The 21,288-nt window shown below is 42.3% G+C and overlaps 1 protein-coding gene across 2 annotated transcripts in view; it reads left to right on the top strand.

Moving 5' to 3' along the window:
* The first annotated feature begins 648 nt into the window (after positions 1–648).
* METTL27 (methyltransferase like 27) overlaps positions 649–21,288 on the top strand; it is a 208,007-nt gene continuing 187,367 nt past the window's right edge. For both annotated transcript variants that reach the window (XM_073667589.1, XM_073667588.1), the window contains exon 1: positions 649–784. The gene's annotated coding sequence lies outside the window, so the exon portion shown is untranslated. The remainder of the gene's footprint in view (positions 785–21,288) is intronic.

The following is a 21,288-nucleotide window of genomic DNA, read 5'->3' as shown; positions in this document are numbered from 1 at the left end:
AATTAACTTTATTCCTCTTGGTAACGTTCGGGTTTCGGGTCACGAGGGCGGCGCTGGTTCAGTCACCACTCTGTGTATAGAGAGTGATGGCTGTAACCGCTTTCCCCCCCACCACCACCACCCCGGCACTGACTGATAGCCGCCCTAATGCTGAGCTGCTGTCAGTCAGTGTCAGGGATGAGGCTACAGCCGCCGCTCTCTATACACAGAGCAGTGACTGAACCAGCGCCGCCCCCGTGACTGAAAGCCAAGCGTTACCGGGAGGAATAAAGTTCATTTCCTCCCATTAGCGGGGCTCTAGGTGCAGGCGCCGGGCAGGTTCAGAATGCTATTATCTGCAGATTAACCCCGTATCTGCAGGTTAATAGCGTTTTTTTTCAAGTGACAAGTTCCCTTTATGCTACATCTTCAAGACGTGTCGTGCGCTGTCCCATTTTTTTTTTTTATCAGCAGCATACACACCCATTGAGTATGTCCAATTCTGATCGCCAAAATCAGATCAGAAAAGTACCTGCTGACAGTCACACTATCTCACACTCGTGTCCATCATTTTCACGGATGTGTGAATAGATCCATATAAGACTATGGGTTTGTGTGCCGCTCAATAAAAAAAATTGGGCAGCACGCGGACGTGTGAAAGCAGCCTCCGACAGTCCCACTCCCACAGTATGCAAGTCAGTGGGAGATAGTCTTGTGTGCAGGGCAGGACTTCCTTGTTCCCAGTGCATCATGGGAGCTGCAGTCCTTACGTACATGCCTGCAAGCCTGACTCCGTGCTGCTAAGGTATTGTACGGACAAACATTGTCCTCCATTGTGTCAGCAGATTGTTTCCTGGGGTGATGGCGTACTGTCAGGAGCTGCAGATCTCCGTCCATGACAGGACTCATAAATTCCATTAACCTCTCGTTGTCATATGTGTCTATTTACGAAAGGCCAGCCATTGTCAGTCCATAAATTCAAGCACACACGAGACATATATATAAATGAGGTCGTGTCTTATGAAAGTTGTAGAAGTTCTTTTCCAACAGTCTGGATCCATGTTTTTTAATATACGTAATGAAAATTGGATTAGCCTTTTTACAGAATGATCCTCGTAAACAGACCTTCTTGGCTAAAAAATGGGACGTAATTTTAATTTTATTTTTTTTTCTAATGCCAGAAAATATTGCAGAAAGATTGGCAAAGCTGTACTTTTCTAGCCAGGGTTGTATATATTCCAAAAGGGTTCTCCAGCCTAAATAGTTTGTGTCTATTTTTCACTTGCTCCATTGTTTTATGATATATGAAAACAGGCACAATCTATGTGTCTTTTTTGGCTTGGTCGTTTCAGTTTACGCCAAGGCGCATATTTCTTGTCTGCTTTTTATTATATAAATCGATATTGTACATAACAGCCTTGAAAAATGTGCTGTGGCCAAACATGCAGAAAAAAAAATCTCATGTTTTGTCTATTGGATAATAAAGCAACCACGCGTCTCTGCCAAATCCACTCACTTTTCATGTTTCACTTGTCACACAATAAAGGAGAAGTCTCCATGTTTTTTAGACATGGTATTAAGATGCCGAGGTTTAATGGTGTGTACAGGGCTGTGCTTGGCATAGATGGAATGTGCCATAATTATGATGCAAAATATGGAAACGTTTTGTAATGTGGCGCCGGAGCTAAGATCTTAGTTGATCCAGCCTGACAACCAGTTTACTGCAGCATGGCATAACAGAAATCCTGGTTTTGGACATTGCCTTCTATATAGTAACATACCCTAGGCCACTGGCAGACACAGAGAGAAGAGGGCCCCTGTGCAAGAACAATATATGGGCCCTTTGCTTTACAATATCTCATCATAATGTATAATTCCAAATGCTTTGGAGGTGGAAGAGTTCTCCACTAGTTAGGGGCCGATCCCCTCTGCGGCCTGATCCCTCCACGTTCTGGTAGATTAGGGCGCTCGGGTGGCATCCTCACTTCCCGTGCCCCTGGGATCCCCTCACTCCTGGAGCCTTCCCTCTGCTCCCGTCCTCTTCCAGCCTTTCCTCCTGGGCCTCTCAACTCAGGCCCGCTCCTCTCCTCTCCTCTGAGCAGAGCTCCTGCAGAGCTTCTGCTCCCACTACTTCTCCTCAGACTGAACACACTCTCTCAAGATGGCTCCGCTTTTTATACACCTACTGAAGTGCTCCCCTAAACTACTTCTTCCACCCACACCCACTACATGGTTCCACCCTCTAGCCGGGGAACAGGGACTGTGCTCTCCCTTAGGAACAATCTCGCCCTTCCCTCTGAAGTGGAGTGTAATGGATGCAAGTGTGTGGGTCCCGGGCAGTACTCCATCCTTACCTGAGAGTGGGATACCACACTTCTGGGTGAGATGCAGTACCTCTGTGGTGACTGAACCCCCAGGGGCACCCCAAGTGCACGATCACTCTGTCGGCATCATTATAGTTTATGGCCCCGTCAGTGCATAGGCCTGAATCCCGTTTTGTGGGGGTTTTGGACGTAAGCCCCAACGGGACCAAAGAACTGCCAAAACGCAGTGTGAAAGCACCCTAAGGCATATTTCACACATCCACTAATCATGGGCCATGCACGAACTGCAATTTATGGAGAGTTTCCTGACCCAAACTCAACTGCCTCACAGGCATATAAATTATGTGGCTTTTGAGTTTCGGTCTGGAGACCCATGGCCAGTCCTTACACCGCAGACCGCACTTTGACTGTTTTGCAGATGTGTGAAACTAGCCTCCCTAAGAGCTCGTTCAGGTGAGCATGGTTGAGTTGAGTTTCATATACTGTCCATATGTAAAAGGAACGGCACACGAACAGAATACTGACCAATACAAGTCAATGGGTTGTTCACATGGGCGTTTTTAAACATGGAGCCACGATCCATGTGTAAAAATTGTAACATGCACTAGTTTTATCTATTTTTTGTGATCACTCTTGCCTATTATACCCTATTTGATGTTTAAAAAATGGATGCCGCACGGACACCATTCGCATGATGCTAGTTATTTATGGATCCATTGAAATGATTAAGATAGGGAACTGTATTTGATCTTGTGTTTTTTTTTAATTTGTTGATGTATAAAAACAGATGTCATCAGGATGCAAAAAAAAAGAACGGATGACGTAAGAATGGCATGAGAATGACAATACAGATGAAAAATTGTTTGTTTTTTCTGGATGAAAAATGGATAATTTTCCATACTTTCGTCTGAAGCCGGCCTAAATCTGTGGCAAAAATCTGAGGTTACAACTCTGCCACATATATGATTCAAATGCTCATGTTTGTTGGCCCCCAGACACGGTCCCTCTCTCATGCTTCATAATGTGTATTTTTAAGCCCTTCACAACATCTGCCGTACATGTACGGCACAAGTTGAAAGTGGGTATAAGGAGCGGGCTCACTGAGTGAGCCTGCCTAATACCCGGCAGGTGATGGCTATGTGTTACAGCCAAGACCTGCCCCTAACAATTGCAGGTGGAGCTGAGCTACACTCATGATTGTTAATGTGTTAAATGCCGCTGTCAATCTTTTACAGCGGCATGTAACACACGACGGCATGGGGGCGCATCATTCCATGCAACCATCAGCTCACTTGTGATGTGATCGCGGGTCGCCGATGGGTTCCTATGACAGCCAGGGGTCTATTGAAGACCTCCATGCTTGTCATTATGGAGCTCCTTTGAAATATTACCTGTGGCAGGGCTTCAAAGCAGACTGTGATTTCTGCTATATACATCAATGCTGTGGTATTGCTGTATATAGCACAAACGATCAGATGATTGCAGGTTCAAGTCCCCCAATGGGACAAACAAGAACAGTGAAAAGTTAAATGTAAAAAAAAATATGAAAAAAATTAAAAAACACAAATTCAAATTAGCCCTCTTTTCCACCTTTAAAAATACATATATTAAAAGAATAAAAAAATACAATATGTGGTATCGCTGCGTTTAGAAAAGTCTGATCTATCAAAATGTAAAAATAACTTAACCGTAAACGAAAAAAATCAAGAACACCAAAATTACGTTTTTTGGTTGTTGCAATTCCACAAAAAATGCTGTAACAAGTGTTCAAAACATCACATTTACTGTATCACAAAATGGTATCAATAGAAATGTAATCTTGCCCCACAAAAAATAAGCCATCACACAGGTCCATCGACCAAAGAATAAAAACTTTACAGGTCTCGGAGAATGGTGACACAACCCCAAAAATTTATTTTTGCAAACTTCAGATTTTTTTTCAACTCTAAAATAACTAAAATCCAGACATATTTGGTATCCCTATAATCATACAGAGGAGCAGAATCATACTATGAGGTTATGTATACCACCAAATGTACACTGTAAAAGCAATTCCAAAAAACAATGTCAGAATTCCTTTTTTTTTTTTTCACAATTTCTCCCTATTTGGAATTTTTTTCCTGTTTTCCAGTACACTATGTGGTAAAATGAATGGTGTCATTCAAAAGTACAACTTGTCCCACAAAAAACAAGCCCTCATGTGTATATGTGTACAGAAAAATAAAATAGTTATGGCTCGGGGAAGAAGGCGAGGAAAAAACGAAAATGCAAAAACGGAAATTGGCCGTGTCGTGAAAGTTTCTTTGTCAGTGGGCAAACTTACAAAAACAGCAAGGGATCAAATACTTATTTCCCCCACTGTATGTATGACTATACAGTGCAGACCAAAAGTTTGGACACACCTTCTCATTTAAAGATTTTTCTGTATTTTCATGACTATGAAAATTGTACATTCACACTGAAGGCATCAAAACTATGAATTAACACATGTGGAATTATATACTTAACAAAAAAAGTGTGAAACAACTGAAAATATGTCTTATATTCTAGGTTCTTCAAAGTAGCCACCTTTTGCTTTGATGACTGCTTTGCACACTCTTGGCATTCTCTTGATGAGCAAATTAAATGAAGATAATAATACCAAAGAATTTGTGATTGCAATCATTTTCAGGAAGAAACTGACAGAATTGCAGGGGTGCCAATACTTTTTTCCACTACTGTATGTAGAGCATCCACATTTATAAGTACCGTAGGGCAGACAAGCATTCGTAGGTATTAACATGTCAGAAATCACCCAATGTATCAACAAAATGCTCATGACAATTCAAGAAGGGATTTCTGGTCGTTCCAGATCTTACCCACCCTTTATCTTAAAATCCCTTTAAAGAAACACACAACTGCATGCGACATGAGTTAAATGGCCAGAGCAGCCTTTTATTAAACAATACACACAATCTGGGGCAGCCACAACAATGGCGCCGCAGAACATTATAAACAATATAACAGTAACCATGTAAACATTACATATATAATCACAACAGATAAGTCTGGTCCAGAAGCACCCCCCGTTTACCTTTATCCTGGTCTTGTTAATACGCTCCACCGATTTTGCATACTTCCAACTCAACCGAGCCACAATACCCAACCAAACAATAAGGATTCCTGGATAAGCCGACCACAACCTTAGCAGGTCAAATTTAATGTCTCTGATCAACTCCCGAGATGATCTGATACCAAGGTAATTTCCTCTAACATGCAAAACGAGTACAATCGGCAGATGGTCCACCCTACAATAGTATGCCACTTCCAGCAATACCATACCATACCACGAATACTCAGCCACTTGATGAGCACCGTGGACCTAGCCTGCCCGAGCTGCCGACCATCCGTGCGAACATCGGCCCGTAATGGACCCCAGAATACGTATGAGTGACCAAGGATCCAAATCAAACATGTACCTATAACAAGACAAAAACAATCACCACATTAATACACATAATACCACATGAACGAAACGGCTCCAGCCAACTCAACCTTATATAACCACAAGGTGAGGGCGGACATATGAGCGAAAACGTGCTGATTCCCGAAGACCGTTACGCCGAACCACATCATCACCCAAGCCCCACCAAGCAGCCTATGTCGCCGCGCCAATGCGGAATGAATGAGACCCGTATTCCTCAGGTCTTTCACCCCTCACCAACAGACATTGTTTGAAAGCTGCCACAAACTGGACAGTGAAGAACCATTAACGTGCCTTAGGGACGCACCCGGTACACCACCCCGAAATTCCACAAAACGCTTCACTACAGCAACAGGGCAGGCCTGATGACCAGGAATCGCATACAACACCACCAACGCACCTCTGCAATATTTAACCGTCTTAGAATGCCTCAACACACATTCCACCCTGTCATTCAACACACGAACATCACCCAAGTTTAAACCTCCTTCAATCAATCGTGAAAGACTAACTAGTTCACTAATGCGAAATGTTCTGAAAAAAGCTAATACAAAAGCCGCCGAAAACAACGCTATCTCATAATGAGAATGACAAACAGAGTTCACACATCCCAGCAACTTGTTCAACTGTTCAAAGGAGACAGGCCTCCTTCTATCCCGACTAGCCGAGCCTTTTCAAAAACCTTTCATTGCCTAACTCACCAAAAATTCCTTTGTGACATCCCTCACACCCTGCAGCTTAAACAAAAATGCCAGAGCCGCCCATCTCTGCGACACTGCTGACACTGATCTACCAGCAACAAAATCTTTCCCCAAAAGGATAGCACTAAAAACAACCTATCCTTATCAGAAGAATTCACCTCCGCACACGCGCTAAAAGAATCCATTTCTAGCCACTTTCTGATACCGATTCCACATAGACACCATCACAGAGTTCCTCATTAACTCAAAAAATACACCTTCACCAGGTTCCACAGCACATTGGGAGATTCCGCTCCCACTTTGTCTGCCTATGGCACCAGATGACGGAACCTGTTAAACTGAAAACGAGACAAAGCGTCAGCCACCTCATTGTATACCCCAGGAACATGCCTCGCTACTATGCACACATTCCTAACCAAACACCGCAACACCAAATGACGCAGGTAGGCTACCACAGGAGGAGATTTTGCTGACAACTAATTTATTGCATGAACCACCGACGGGTTATCACAATAAAAACACACATTCTTCCCACTAAACTCGGACCCCCAAAGCTCAAGGGCCATTACAATTGGGAATAATTCCAATAAGGACAACTTTTTTACCAAACCTGCTGCCTGCCATGACACTGACCAATGACCCACACACCAATGACCCTGAAAAAATGCACCAAAACCCAATAAACCAGCAGCGTCAGTGTAAAGCTGCAAGTAATCATTGGACACCACCTTGTCCATGCACAACGTGCAACCGTTATATTCCATTAAAAAGGAATCCCAGACCACCAAATCAGCCTTGATATCCTGAGTAACGCGAACAAAATGATGCAGTGAAGATTTTCCTGACATTGCTGCCAACAACCGCCTGGAAAACACCCTGCCCATTGGCATTATACGGCAAGCAAAATTAAGCAACAAGGACTGAACTACCTTCAACCTTACTTTTTTGGCTCGAAGCACAGCCGCAAATCCACCAATTTTTCCTCCGGAAGCCTACACTCCATGGCTACGCTGTCAATCTCTCTTTCCAAAAAACGCATCACCGTAGCTGGGCCCTGTGTCTTGTCTGCGGCTAACGGAATGCCAAACAATGCGGTCACCTTCTTTAACATTATCAACAAAACTGAACACACTAAGGAGCCAGAAGGACCAACACAAAAGAAATCGTCCAGGTAATGAATTATCGAAGAAACTCCTGACACATCCCGAACCACCCATTCAACAAATGAACTAAAAGCCTCAAAGTACAAACAAGAAATAGAGCTGCCCATAGGCAAACACCGATCAACAAAAATGTCTGCATCCTACATGCAACCTAACAGATGAAGACTGTCCGGATGCACTGAGAGCATGCGAAATGCCACCTCAATGTCAGATTTTACCATCAAAGCGCCCTGCCCTGCTGCCCTTACCAAATCCAATGCCTTATCAAATGAAACGTAAGACACTGACGATAACTCTGCCGGGATGCCATCATTCACCAAGTCTGCTGCTGGATAAGATAAGTGATGGATAAGCCGAAACTTATTAGGCTCCCGCTTGGGGACAACACCCAGTGGGGAAATTCTCAACTTCAGCCATGCCGGATCCCGAAATGGGCCCACCATGCGCTCCAAAGCCACTTCGTTATTCAGCTTCTCCAACACTACCTCAGGGTGCGTCTTTGCCAATTTCAAGTTTCCCGTCTGAAAATTAGGCGCTCCAGGATCAAATGGGATCCTGAAACCTTCAGAAAAACCCAACTCAATTAACTTAGCCGCCTCCATATCCAGGTATCTATTTAAAAACGGAAGCATCGTCCCGACCTTCACCGGAGTCCTCCCTCTTTCCAAGAACCCTGCCTGCCTTTCCTTTTGTTCGATGAAAGCATTTACTGAACCCGTGACTACCTCTGCAACCGGAACACTTGTGCTTAAATTTGCATGTTCCCCCAAACTTGCACTGCCCCTCGTTGAACTGCCAACAAAAAACTTTCTTTTGAGACGCCGAAGATCCACTGGCTGACCCAGAACCTCCAGAACTTCCCCAAAAGGGATGAAATGTGGGGGCTGTTATCAGACGCATCCACAAGGAAATATCCTTGTGGTCCCACCTAATGCCAGTTCTCAAGGCCTTCTTTTGTCTAAAAGGCTCATCATATCTGAGCTACGCCAAACCCCCATAAACCCTATGCGCTTCACCTATTGCATCCTTATAGCCAAAAAGAGCTGAACAATGCTCAGGCTCCTTCTCCCCAATAACACTTGCTAAAATTGCAAAAGTCTGCAGCCAATTTGCAAACGTACAAGGGGATTAACCAGTACCTACGCTTCTGTTCCTCATCCTTTTCTTTTTTGGAATCATTAGGTTTGACCTTATCAAGTTTAAACTTTTCTAACGGGAGCAAAGAAAAAATTTCCCTATGGTCCCGCTCCTCCACTGGTCGCTTCCTGCCCCTGATCATTGGTCTTAGAAGGGCCCCGCGGGACGGCCTGCCCCCGCGATCCCTCATAGCAACCGGGACCCCTGAGCCTCCTCTGTCATGTCAGGCCCATCAGCAGACACGGACCCATCCTGTCGACTGCAGGAGGGCCGCTCATCACCCAGACCTCCCGTCATGGTCACCTGCTGCATCGCCTGTGCTACCCATAGCCCTGTTGCGCTGTTGCATAGCAGGCCAAAATCCTCCCTGCCAACTGCAGGAAGGCTGCCCCCGCTCCCTCCAACGCTGGGTTTGGCCACTGAATGTCCCCGGGGCCATCGCTGATGTCCTCTGCTCCCCAATAAGTAGCCCACCTGATGATGAGGGCAGGCCCCCCTGCCGACTGCAGGGGGCTCCACAGGACAGTCTCCCCGCTGGTACAATCCCCGGCTGGCACGTCATCGGGTCACCGTCACGCTGATACGGGGCCTGGTAGGCCGCGAACCGGAAGTAGGCCGCGCTGTGGGCACGCACACTTTCGGTAGGCCGCGACTCCAGCGAGGATTCCTCATGGGGTCTGGAGAAGGAACCACAGACCCCCACTGCTCCCCAGCCCCAGAGGGTCCCCAAGGGGGCTCCTGGAGCGTCTCCTGCTCCGTATCTCACCTGCTGGTTTCTTCTCCAGATGTGGGGACATAGACCGACCTAAGCTGTTCCTGCACCAGATCTGCCCCATGAATCGCGGTAGCAGCTCGCACCAGCTCCAATAAGGCCGCAAGGTCAGACATGACTCTACAGTCTGTGTCCAGGATATGTCCAGAAGCATTCCAGGAAGCAAGAGGAGGTATCTGACCCCTGCACTTCCTTATATCTCCTCTTACTCCTGCCCCCACCTCCTCCCCTCCAATCAAAACCCCCCACACATATCCCTGAACACCTATTCAAATCCTGTAAACCCTTCACTCCCCACCTTCTGTCTTGTCATGTGGCCTGTCCGCCCTGTGGGGCTCCCTGGCCTTTCTTTCATGGGATGATTGGATAGTTTATACTGAAACAAAAAATAATATTTTCTAATCTCGACAGTACATTGTGCAGTGTTTTACCGGGAGATATGCTACCAATAACATGATACTGTATGGGGACCTAACCATCTTGTAATTGTTGGTTCTGTCCCCACCATTCGTCGCTAGCCTATATAAAGAGCCAGTAAACAAGCATCACACCACTTGAATATAGTTGATCGGCGCTCATTTAACACTGAAAACTTCTATTTTGGCAGCAGATGTGCAGATCGATGTACCGCGGGTCTGTACAAGGATGTGGCTAATTCCATATTCATACATCAGTGATTTATTTCACGTCCGCAAAAAAGGACCTATTTATTAGTGTGGTGGATCCATTTTACATCTGTGTGTCTTGTTTGTTTTTCCATCTGTACCATCTTACATGCAAAAACAAAAATGATGGAGGATTCCCAAACCTTTCCTAGCGATAATACAACAGCCATAGACTGCTGTGGTCCCATATTATACTGCACCTCTAAGTTTATGGGAGAATATAAAGCTGTATGGAGTTAGCATAGAGTCCCTACATCTCCATAATATAGGGACTCTGTGTTCTACAATCTCTACGTACATCTATTAGATCTAGAAGGTTAGATTGTTATGACCCAAGCTGATCAGACTGCAGACCATGTGCCCAAAATAACAATTCACTCATCTTCCAGTACTGGCCAAATATGTGAACATGTTTTCTACTAAAAAACATTTCTTAATTGTAGCAAATTTTCAACATAGTATCTGGAGAATGTGAACTTATTGTCTGGAAAGCCAAAGAATGCAATGTAAGTTCTTTACAAGGTAAAATAAATGACTCAATTCTTAGAAATGACTTCTTGAACTGTGCACATCCAGCACATTTACGACAGATCAGTTCTCTATTAAAGCCCTCTAGAAGATCTGAAGTTAGGAAAGTCACATCAATAGTCTTCCAGAAACTAGAAGTGGACTTGAAGGTTTTGTTCCAATATTTTAGTCATATCTGGAAGAAGTTTCTGGAATTTATATCAATGTAGACTTTTCATTTCAATTGGAAATAATCCATATGAATATTTTGACATAGTGTTTGGCACATACGTTTAATATACAGCAAAATGGCTGTCATCAGCGTTGTGAGTACCTTTTGAATAGATGATGACAAGCTGTCATGGTATTTACACTGCAACTACATCAATCATAATGTCTGTAAAGCGCTATGGAATTAATGGCGCTATATAAGTGAGTAAAAGAAAAAAATAAATAAATACAAAATGGTGATATCTTGCCTACGTATCAACCCACAATAAAGTTGGTTTATAAACTCTGATGCAGAATCTATAAACCTCTTTAAGCAGTCAATTCAAAGTAGATTAAATAGACTATTGTACCTCACCTGGTTAGATAGATTCTCAAAGACATATGTCAGGGTGAGCAGCACAAACTGGGTGCTATGACACAGCTCAATGGGTCTTGTCAGTCAGCACGTGGATCAGCGAGGATTACGACAGCTGGGTATGCAGGACAGCAGGTAGACAAGTGGAGCCGTAAACAACAGGAGACACTGAGTCAAGTGTGCAGATATATGCAGGTACATTAGATGTATAGTCAATCCGGATCTTGCAGCAGAAAAATGGTTAATGGCTGAGACATATGCAGTCAACAGACATATGGTTAACTGCAGAAAAGCAGTGCTAAATAGGCAAACTGGATACTTGCAGCAGAGTTATGAGAAGAAAAATCACCCGTTTTAACAGAGAAAAGTGGGTTGTCAGGTACTTTTTGCGAGAGAGTTGAGAGTACAGTAGCACCAGGAATCAAAGATACGAGCTACAAAGTTGTTGCAGAGAATTGAATAGCAGTTTGATGACATGTCTTAGTCAGCCTTAAAAGGCTTTGGGTGATGATGTTAACGGTGGTTGCTGATTTACCACAATATTCGAGCATGGGCTTGCACAAATGAAACTGGCCCTAGGAGAAGGGACCAAGACATGGCACATGAGCCAAGAGAGTAGAGCAAGACTGACCTACTATATGATGTCTGGATTCTGCTGACCGGCAATGCAATTTTACTTTCCTGCTGTTCACTGCTTAGTATGTGTCTCATATGGCACTGTCTGTCCTTTTCTAGTGCCTCTTTTCTCTCTCTTTAACATAGTTACTGAAATTGCTCCCAATAGTAAAGAGAAAAATTCAGATAATTAAATTATATTAGGTGACAGACTATAATCCAATTCCCCAATATATTCATAGTGGATCATATTTTAGCACTGTAAAACTTGCACCTGTTCTCCACCAGAGGGAGTATTCCCATTTTTCTTGCCATGTAGACAAAACAGCTGGTGGTGATGTTAAATAATAAAGCCAAACCATCGGATTATTTAATATGTGGATTAGTCGGACAATTTAGAACTTAGCTTTACTATACATGAACTGTGAGTGATTGCTTGTTTAATCATTTCTAAGGAGATTTTGAGAGAACATTTTTACATAAAGTCGTATTTTTTTATCCTTTTTTTTTCGTGTAAGGGACCGCACCTTTGGCACATATGCAAATACAGCATCTTAGCCAGGACTGTGCTGCAGCCACCAACAGTCACTTTGGAGGCTTTTCACATTTTTCTCGTAGTAAAAAATGTCCAAATTCCATTTTACATGAGGAGAATGTTCTGCATTAGTGCAGCTGAGCTGACACGAAGGTGCTGGGATGAGGGAGTTATTAATGGACATAGCTTTCATATAATAATGTTTGCTCATGGTTTCAGGGAAATGTGAATATTATAAATCCATGTCCAGTTTATCCAGATTCATAACTGGGAAATAAATGCTCATTAATCTGAGCTACGTGGCCTGAGTACAGGTTGTAAATGTGTAAGCATGATATGTGGCTACACAACTCAAGAAGAAGTATGCCGAGTGCTTAAAGAGGTTGTCCACTACTTTATCATTGATGACCTTAGGATAGGTCATCAATGTCTGATCGGTCGACACCCGGTACCCCTGCTGTTCTCGGTGTCGGCAGCAGCGGCCAGAAAAGCTCAATTGCGGAGTTGGTCGTCTTCTAATAGTGGCTGCAGCAGGGTACGACACATCCACCTCCTATTGATTTGAATAGGAGGCGGATGTGCAGTAGCCGCCGCCATTATCAGAAGATGGAGCAGCTCAGCAATTGACCATTTCCGGCCTCCGCTGCCGACACCGAGAACAGCTGATCAGCAGGGGTGCCGGGTGTCGACCCCAACCAATGAGATGTTGATGACCTATCATAAAGATAGGTCATCAATGATACAGTAGTGGACAACCTCTTTAAGGCTGAGTCACATTGGAGGTTGTCCAAGGACCTGGCCTTTCTACAAAAACAAAAATAGGTTACTTAGCCTGCTATCTACTCTAGTGCATAGTTGCTAATTCTATAATTAATGGAAACATTGCAGTGCACTTAATAAAAAGGTTTTTACCCCTTACTAATATATGACATACTGGTAATTCATACGCTGGTTCCCTGATTTTGATGCTCCACTCACATGTGTTAACTTGTTAAATACAGTTATCAATCTTTGGCAGCAGCAAATACTGTGTGTCGACAGGGTGTCGCGTCATTCTAACCGCCCATCAGCTCCCCCACAACGTGCCAATAGGTTGTCATAGCAGCCAGGAGGAGACCGTGATTTTTGCTATATACAGCAATACTGTGGATCAGACGTTCGCAGGTTCAAGTCCCCAAAGGGGACTAACAAATACAATAAAGAGTTAAAAATATGTTTTAAAAAAGTGAAAAAAATCTAAAGTTCAAATCACCTATCTTTCCCCCCCATTATAAATGTAAAAAATGCACTTATCTCATAGTGTTACATTTGTAAAACTGATCTATCAAAATATAAAATGAAATAACCCGATTGGTAAATAGTGTAACGAGAAAAAAAAAAGGCTAGAATTGCATTTTTTGGAAGAACATTGCAGAAAAAGAAACAGCCTTACTAACACCAGGTCAAATTACCAATGCATTAGCAGGATGCAGTGGACCCCCATGATAAAAGCTCGGGCAGCACAGATGCAAGATACTGATGAAGCAACCACTCACAAACCTACCAATTCATGGAGGTTGTCTAGTATTAAAAATGCACACAGATGAGACTTGTATAGGACTCCAGTCACACAGGTACGTGTAATGCACAGTGTCTGACTTACAGCTTATTGAAGACACCCATACTATTAGATCAGGCGGGTTGCCCAGCACTATATCTATGACTCATGTGCTGTTTAATGAAAATAAATGAGTAGCATTCACATATTTCACATGGATGCCTGAATTTTTGTGCTGCAGATCTTCTGTAGCATTTCTGAACCAAATTAGCACATTTAGGTTACATGCAGTTTTTTTACACTTTTTTTTGTGGTTTTATCTCTTATTTTCAACTGCAGTGTCATATTTTAAATAAAACTTTGTTTAGGAAACTTCATGTTTGCTGAGTTACCTAGCTTTGAAAAATAATTTCTGAATTACATGTGTTTTACTGTGTTTCTGCTTCAACAACACACTAAAAATGCAAGCGTATAAATCAGATGTGTGTGCTATCAGATTTTTAATTGAATAGAACACGGACAGCGCACTGGCCCATGTTATTCAATAGGGCTGTTCATATGAACGATTGTTTTCTGAGTGCATCTGTCAGTTAGGAAAAAAATCACAGCATGCAATACTTACTTCCGAGTCTCGGATGAGACTCACAACAAAGCAGATCCCAACACATCCGAGTGACATCTGATTTTTAAGGATACAATAAAAAATTGTATTTGATTATGTACATCTTTTAGTGTAGATCTATGAAATGAACGGACATCACATGAACGTAATAAATGGACACATGGATGGCACAAGTATAAAAATTAGTTGAAAATCGTCCAAGTTTTCTGGGTGAAACTCGGACAATTTTTCATAAGCTTGTCTACAGCCAGCCTATGAGCGAAAAGATTTATAGAACTCTCGTCCAGTGGCCATGTTGATAGTCTGTTACACAAAGAGAAAAACTGACCATCACTTCCTAACATAAAAAGAAGGTTCTTATCACACAAATTGGACAATTCTTGTGTGCTCACCAGCCACAACAAGATGATCTTTTTCTGGTAGGACCCTAAACCTAATATTTCTCAAACATAGCTCTCCCGGACTAAAAGCCTTCAAATTTCTATACTTGAATACTTTTTAAAGTTTTCTACAAAAAAGTAGATGGATTTTACTGCTGCTTTTATGTGAATGTAAAGAAAACAATAATGCAATGATTAGGAAATATCTTATAGCCATATTTTATTCTCTCTGCTCAACAGTCCTGGGTCGTCTTTGCTGGATTTTTTGGAATTGGGGTTGTACAATTTCAACACACTTTGTTTATTTTTACATTTTCAATACATTATATAGTAAAGTGAAAGGTGTCAATCAAAACTGCAACTGGTCCTGCAAAAAACAAGCCCTCTAATGGCAAAATCGATGGAAAATGTAAAAAATCTAACACTTAGAATAAGGGGAGGAAAAACAATTAAAGCACAAAAATGAAAATTGGCCATTACGGAAGAAGTTGAGAAAGATGTAGTTGACTTACACAGGGTTCCCATCTTGGAGGAAACAGATGAAGTCACCTGGTTGGAGTCACAATGACTGGTTTTGATAAATATGAGTTGTTTTGAAGTGCTAGGCAGAAGGCCTTACACCCAGATCATCTAGGATTGCCGATTGATGTGAATTGTCATCTTCTAGATTAGAAGTAACAGCCACCCTTCCTTTGGACTACTACTTGTATCTCCCCAAGTCTCAGGTATATGGAAAATGGTAAAAAAGGTAAAAATTAGGTAGCAAAACCTAGAAAACAGAGAAACAAAGAAACTGAACAGGAATGTATTTCGTATGAGATAGTCTGACCACAACCGACAAGGAACTTGCTGTTTGGCTAGGACTGTATGGTCATATGTCTATCAAGCAAACGGAAGAACAGATGAAAAAAAGAAGGTAATAACCTGGTAGTTGTAGAATATTTCAGTCTAAAACTAGGAACAACAAAGATTATAGAGAGGGCAGGTAGACCTCTGAGTCCTTCACCACACTCTCACTGATGGATTTTTGGTGATCCTATAGAGTTGAAAAGCACCCAAGTGATTACAGATCCATGTACAGGAAACTGTTACCATTACTCCCATAGACTTTAACTGAGTGGAGAGGACCATAAGCAAGTATGGCAACTTCTATATGTGGCTTACACAGAGGGTTAGGTGGGTTCTGATTCTGAGGGTTGATATAGGGAACTAAACAAATTTTAACCAATCCCTGGAAGCAAGTTTATACATTTTCAACATTCTGCATGTCAGGAAACTGAGAGTCATTGAGAAACTCATAACGCATGTGAATAAAATAAACCTTCCACCTAATAATTTCTTACGATTAATTCTACTTAATGCCATTTGGCAGGCCTCCACATGACAAAGTACAGTGAGTAAAAGGAATTATTGCTCCTATCTAATAGCTCTGTTTCCTCACTTGATGAATAGCACCATACTGGAACCATTTACCTAATGCATTGCATAACTTCATATGGGCCTCCAGTCTTCCAATAACACACATGTGTAAAGTGGTGCTGAGAGATCTGAGCTTCTAGGAAAACAAACAACAAGCAATTCAATTTGTAATGGCAGGAGTATAGGAGATGTCATCTGATCTGTCATGTGAACCTCAGAGGCAAGTGCTAAGAGAATTTTTAAGATACTGTCTACTAAAAAATGAACTATTTTAGTATGTATTTTCATGATAGAATCTAAGAAATGTCTAAAAAAAAAATAGCCCCCTTCACAGTCAGCTGATTGCCATAGGTCAGGTTCCAGGAACAGGGCCACAGATGTCACCAGTTTTGTCCTATATGAACTAAAACTATCACCTTATGCAGCGCCTGTGCCGCATCCCATAAATGCTTATATAACCCCCTGACTCCCCTGTAGACCCGCCGAAAACCTTTTTTAAATTATCCCTCGCTGCATGGTAATGCGGTCGGTCCGGTCCGATGGACGAGGTTTTGGGAACCTGTCACCAGTTATATAGAGAATCTATGGGGTATTGTCAAGAGGAAGATGAGAGACACCAGACCCAACAATACAGATGAGCTGAAGGCAGCAATCAAAGCAACCTTGGCTTCCATAACACCTCAGCAGTGCCACAGGCTGATCGCCTCCATGCCACGCCGCATTGATGCAGTAATTGATACAAAAGGAGCCCAGACCAAGTATTGAGTGCATTTACTGTTATGATCTGCAACATGTACTAAGGAAAGATAGGGGAAAGCTGTCCCTACAGTAAGACTAAGCTGAATCCCTACGATGTAGCGGCTGCCTGTTCCTAATGAACAGACCCGCCTTAGTCCTCGGCTAGTCTGAATGAAGACCTATAGAATTAAGGGAGGGGTCCCTAAAAGAACTAAGGACTGGGACAAAAATGGGACACCTCCTACAAAGAAGTTGTTGCAGAACACAAAAAGACAAACTGACAAAAGTACTAGAGGTCCCAGAGGACCAAGCGAACTTGACAGAGAAAGGTACAGAAGTACCTGGCTAGAGAGACAGTCAAACACTGAAGTCCAGCACAGCCAGAAGGGCGGAGCTGGAATATAAAGGCAGATGGTCACGTGACCGCAAACCACAAGATAGAAAAAAAGGGTTCTAACATTTACTGAACATACATTTCAGTAGGCCAACATTTTGGATTTTAAAAACATTTTTCAAGCTGTTGTTATAAAGTATTCTAATTTACTGAGATAATGACTTTTGTGTTTTCATTGGCTGTAAGCCATAAGCATCGACATTAACAGAAATAAACACTTGAAATAGATCACTCTGTTTGTAATGACTATAAAATCTATGAGTTTCACTTTTGTATTGAAGAACTGAAATAGATTAACTTTTTAATGATATTCTAATTTAGTGAGATGCACTTGTAAATCGGATGTATGCTGTTCGATTTTTAACTGGATAGCACACGGACAGCACACTGACCCATGTTATTTAATAGGGCTGTTCGGCATGCACTACTTTCTTCTGAGTTTCGAATGAGACTCACCCATTCAATTCTATGGGTGCTTAAAAAAAAACGGATCCCACATGGAACATCGAAGTGGCAACCGATTTGTACGGAACATTTCTATTCTAAACCTAAGATACTGTATGTCATTACATACATGTTTTAATGTAGTTACATGAATACTGATCATACACGGGCATCATGTGAACGTAAAACATGGACCCACGGATGGCACAAAGGTGAAAATCGGATGAAAATTAGAAAAAAAATCATCTGAGTTTTCTGGATTAAATTCAGACAATTTTTCATACTCTCGTATGCAGCCAACGTAATTGTCTAAGTGTAAAAAATCACAGCATACACTAGTTTGATCTGTTTTTTCAGCTCAGACTTGCCAATTAAACTTAATGGGTGCATTAAAAAAAACCTGATGCTGTACAAGAACCCGTGCTTGTGGTATCCTTTACAATTATAACATACGTAGGTAATTGTATTTGGCTTGTATAATATTTTAATCATTGTCTAAAATAGATGTCATATAGATGCCAAAAACAGACATACATATGAAAATACGGATGAAGTATGGTTAATTTTTTTCAGGATGAAAAACGGATGATTGTTCATATGCTGATCAGAAGTCAGCCAAATAGATAAGAGAGTGGAAACTCTCTCTATGGGGTTCATATAACATGAAAAGGCATATTAGCTGACATTGGCTTCATGCTATTATATATTAATATTTTATAAAGATTCAATGCGTTTCTGATTAATGGCTATATTTAATGTCATAGATATGTTAGTTACATGACACTCCTGGTTCTTCAGTGCCCGAGAATGGTTCCAATCCATACACTGTATGCACAGTTATTAGGTAACTTGTACTTTTGCTGATTAATTTTAATATGAAACAACTACAGTTCTGTCTGTCAATCCAAATTGTTACTAAACCTGAATATTTAAGGTTGTCTTTCTCAGGAGATTATCTATGTGTGCAGAATTATTGGGCAACTATTAGTGTGCAAAATTATTATACAATTAAATGAAAAACGTAAATGTTCCCATCTCAATTGTTTATTTTCATCTGATAAAGTTATAACAATAATAACCAAACAACTCAAAATGTACAAAAATACATTTCTGATATTTCCAAATAATATCAGTGACCAATAAAGCCACACTTCTTTTCAATAAGTCACTAACCTTCCATCCATGGAGTTTGCCAGTCTCATAATCTATTGACGATCAACTTTTTGGACAGCACCAACTATGGCCTCCTAGACACTGTCCAGAATGGTGACTGCTTTCCTTCTCTGTAAATCTCCCATTTAAGAAGGACCCAGAAGTCCTCAATAGGGTTTAGGCCAGGTGACAAAGGGAGCAATGTCATTGTTGCTTCATGTTTAAGGACTATCCCACGCCACTTCAAATTATACCATGGATGTGACTCCACTGGGCTGAGTGTGAGAGGTATAGACAATATAGTTGTAGGTATCCGTGGTGGTCGAGTGACCCAGAGGTTGGCCCAGCTGGAGTCTAAATGGATATGGGCACTTAAAACCCTGCAACCGAAGGGGTTGAACGAGAGTATTAGCTTCGTCCCATTTCTTTAATTTCCGGTCTGCATGTGATGTCCTCAGTTGTTTTTATATTCTTTTTTGCATTTCAGATTTTATCATTGTTCTTATTTTAATGCTGCACATTGACTCTCCACTAGATTGTTGCCCGTGACATATTGTCTGCCCTGTTACCAGTGATAAGTGAGTTGCCCTTACCTCCCGGTTCTCCATTGTTTGACATCATGCAGCTATCTACCTGGATTCCATGGAGGATGGTGATGATGTAGTCTTGCAGACACCATGAGAAGATGATTGCATAATTCACTGATATAGCATATATTGAGAGATATATGTGGTTTTTGCTGTTACATTAATGTATTATTTTTTCTAATGAGACGGATCTGCAGAAGATTGTATTGTACAATGCTCTAATGGGATTGATATTTATGTACTCTATATTGTATGTACTGATATGGATATAGGTTAACAGTTTTGGATATATATATGTCTTCCACCTATTATGGTAATACTTTTGATTGCAGTACTTATTTGTATACACATTTCCTATTTGCTCCCTTTCTTGTCTGCCTCCTATGTTCCACCTGAGTCAATTTTGTCCTCTCCTCCTTCTCCTTTAAATCTTTCTTCTTTCGTTCCCTTTCTTTGTCTCCTGCCAGCTGTCAGGTGCCTTGGTGGTGGCTCCGGTGCACGCCATCGCTGTCTGGCCGGTACGCGGTCCCTCCGCTTCGCGCATGCGCCCAGTGGCTCTCGACGTCCTTGTGATGCCGACGCCGCTGTGCGCCTGTGGTGCGGCGGAGTTTCCGCGTCATTTTTGGCCGGGCAGCAGTGGTGTTTATATCCCATGATCATGGGGGTGGCACCTTGGGCTTGATCATGTGAAGCGAGGGGGCGGAACTTGGAGCCACATGACAGGGCTGTTGATGCCTCTCCATGGATACGCAGTGAATGTGGCAGGAAGTTAGTCACATGCAGTGAGTGAGACAGGAAGCCAGTTACTCGGGCTTGATCATGTGAAGTGAGGGGGTGGAACTTGGAGCCACATGATAGGGCTGTTTATGCCTCGCCATGGAGACGTAGTGAATGTGGCAGGAAGTCAGTTACAAGCAGTGAGTGAGACAGGAAGTCAGTTACTTGGGCTTGATCATGTGAAGCGAGGGGGTGGAGCCTGGAGCCACATGACAGGGCTGTTGACGACTCTCCATGGAGACGCTGTGAGTGAGGCAGGAAGTCAGTTACATGCAGTGAGTGAAACAGGAAGTCAGTTACACGGCACTTCCGCTTTACTGTGCAACATGTGCACGCTGCAGATATGGATGTGGGGGTATAAAAGGTGGATGGTTGGTGTGCAGTATTACCCCTTGAAAAAGGTTTTCCTACCGAAACGTGCGTCGGGGTGACGGTAGCAGAGCCTGTCTGGTGGCCTTACCCAGGTACATAGCTATTTTAGCTTATTTATGACCAATTGGTTGTATTACTTCCATCTGTATAAGGGTTTTAACCCTTTTGTTTCTGGGTATTTTGATTGTGATGGGATATTATTGTTTTGGGGGTACTATTTGGAAAAGGTATTCATGATGGGTGGTATATATTTATTAATACATGTGACCCTGTCGCTGTCCCCCTTATATTTCCACTTGCTATATAGGCTGACCTTTCGGGCGCTGTGTCACAGTTTTTAACATTGTTTTATTCATGTGGATCCAGCACTCTGTGTCTACTCTGTCGTCCGCATTTATCTTTGTAATTTGTGTTTACTA

Source organism: Phyllobates terribilis, unplaced genomic scaffold, assembly GCF_046119375.1.
Source record: "Phyllobates terribilis strain yellow unplaced genomic scaffold, ASM4611937v1 Scaffold_2__4_contigs__length_985480577, whole genome shotgun sequence".
NCBI classification, from domain to species: domain Eukaryota; kingdom Metazoa; phylum Chordata; class Amphibia; order Anura; family Dendrobatidae; genus Phyllobates; species Phyllobates terribilis.
This window is presented reverse-complemented; position numbering and strand designations above follow the sequence as displayed.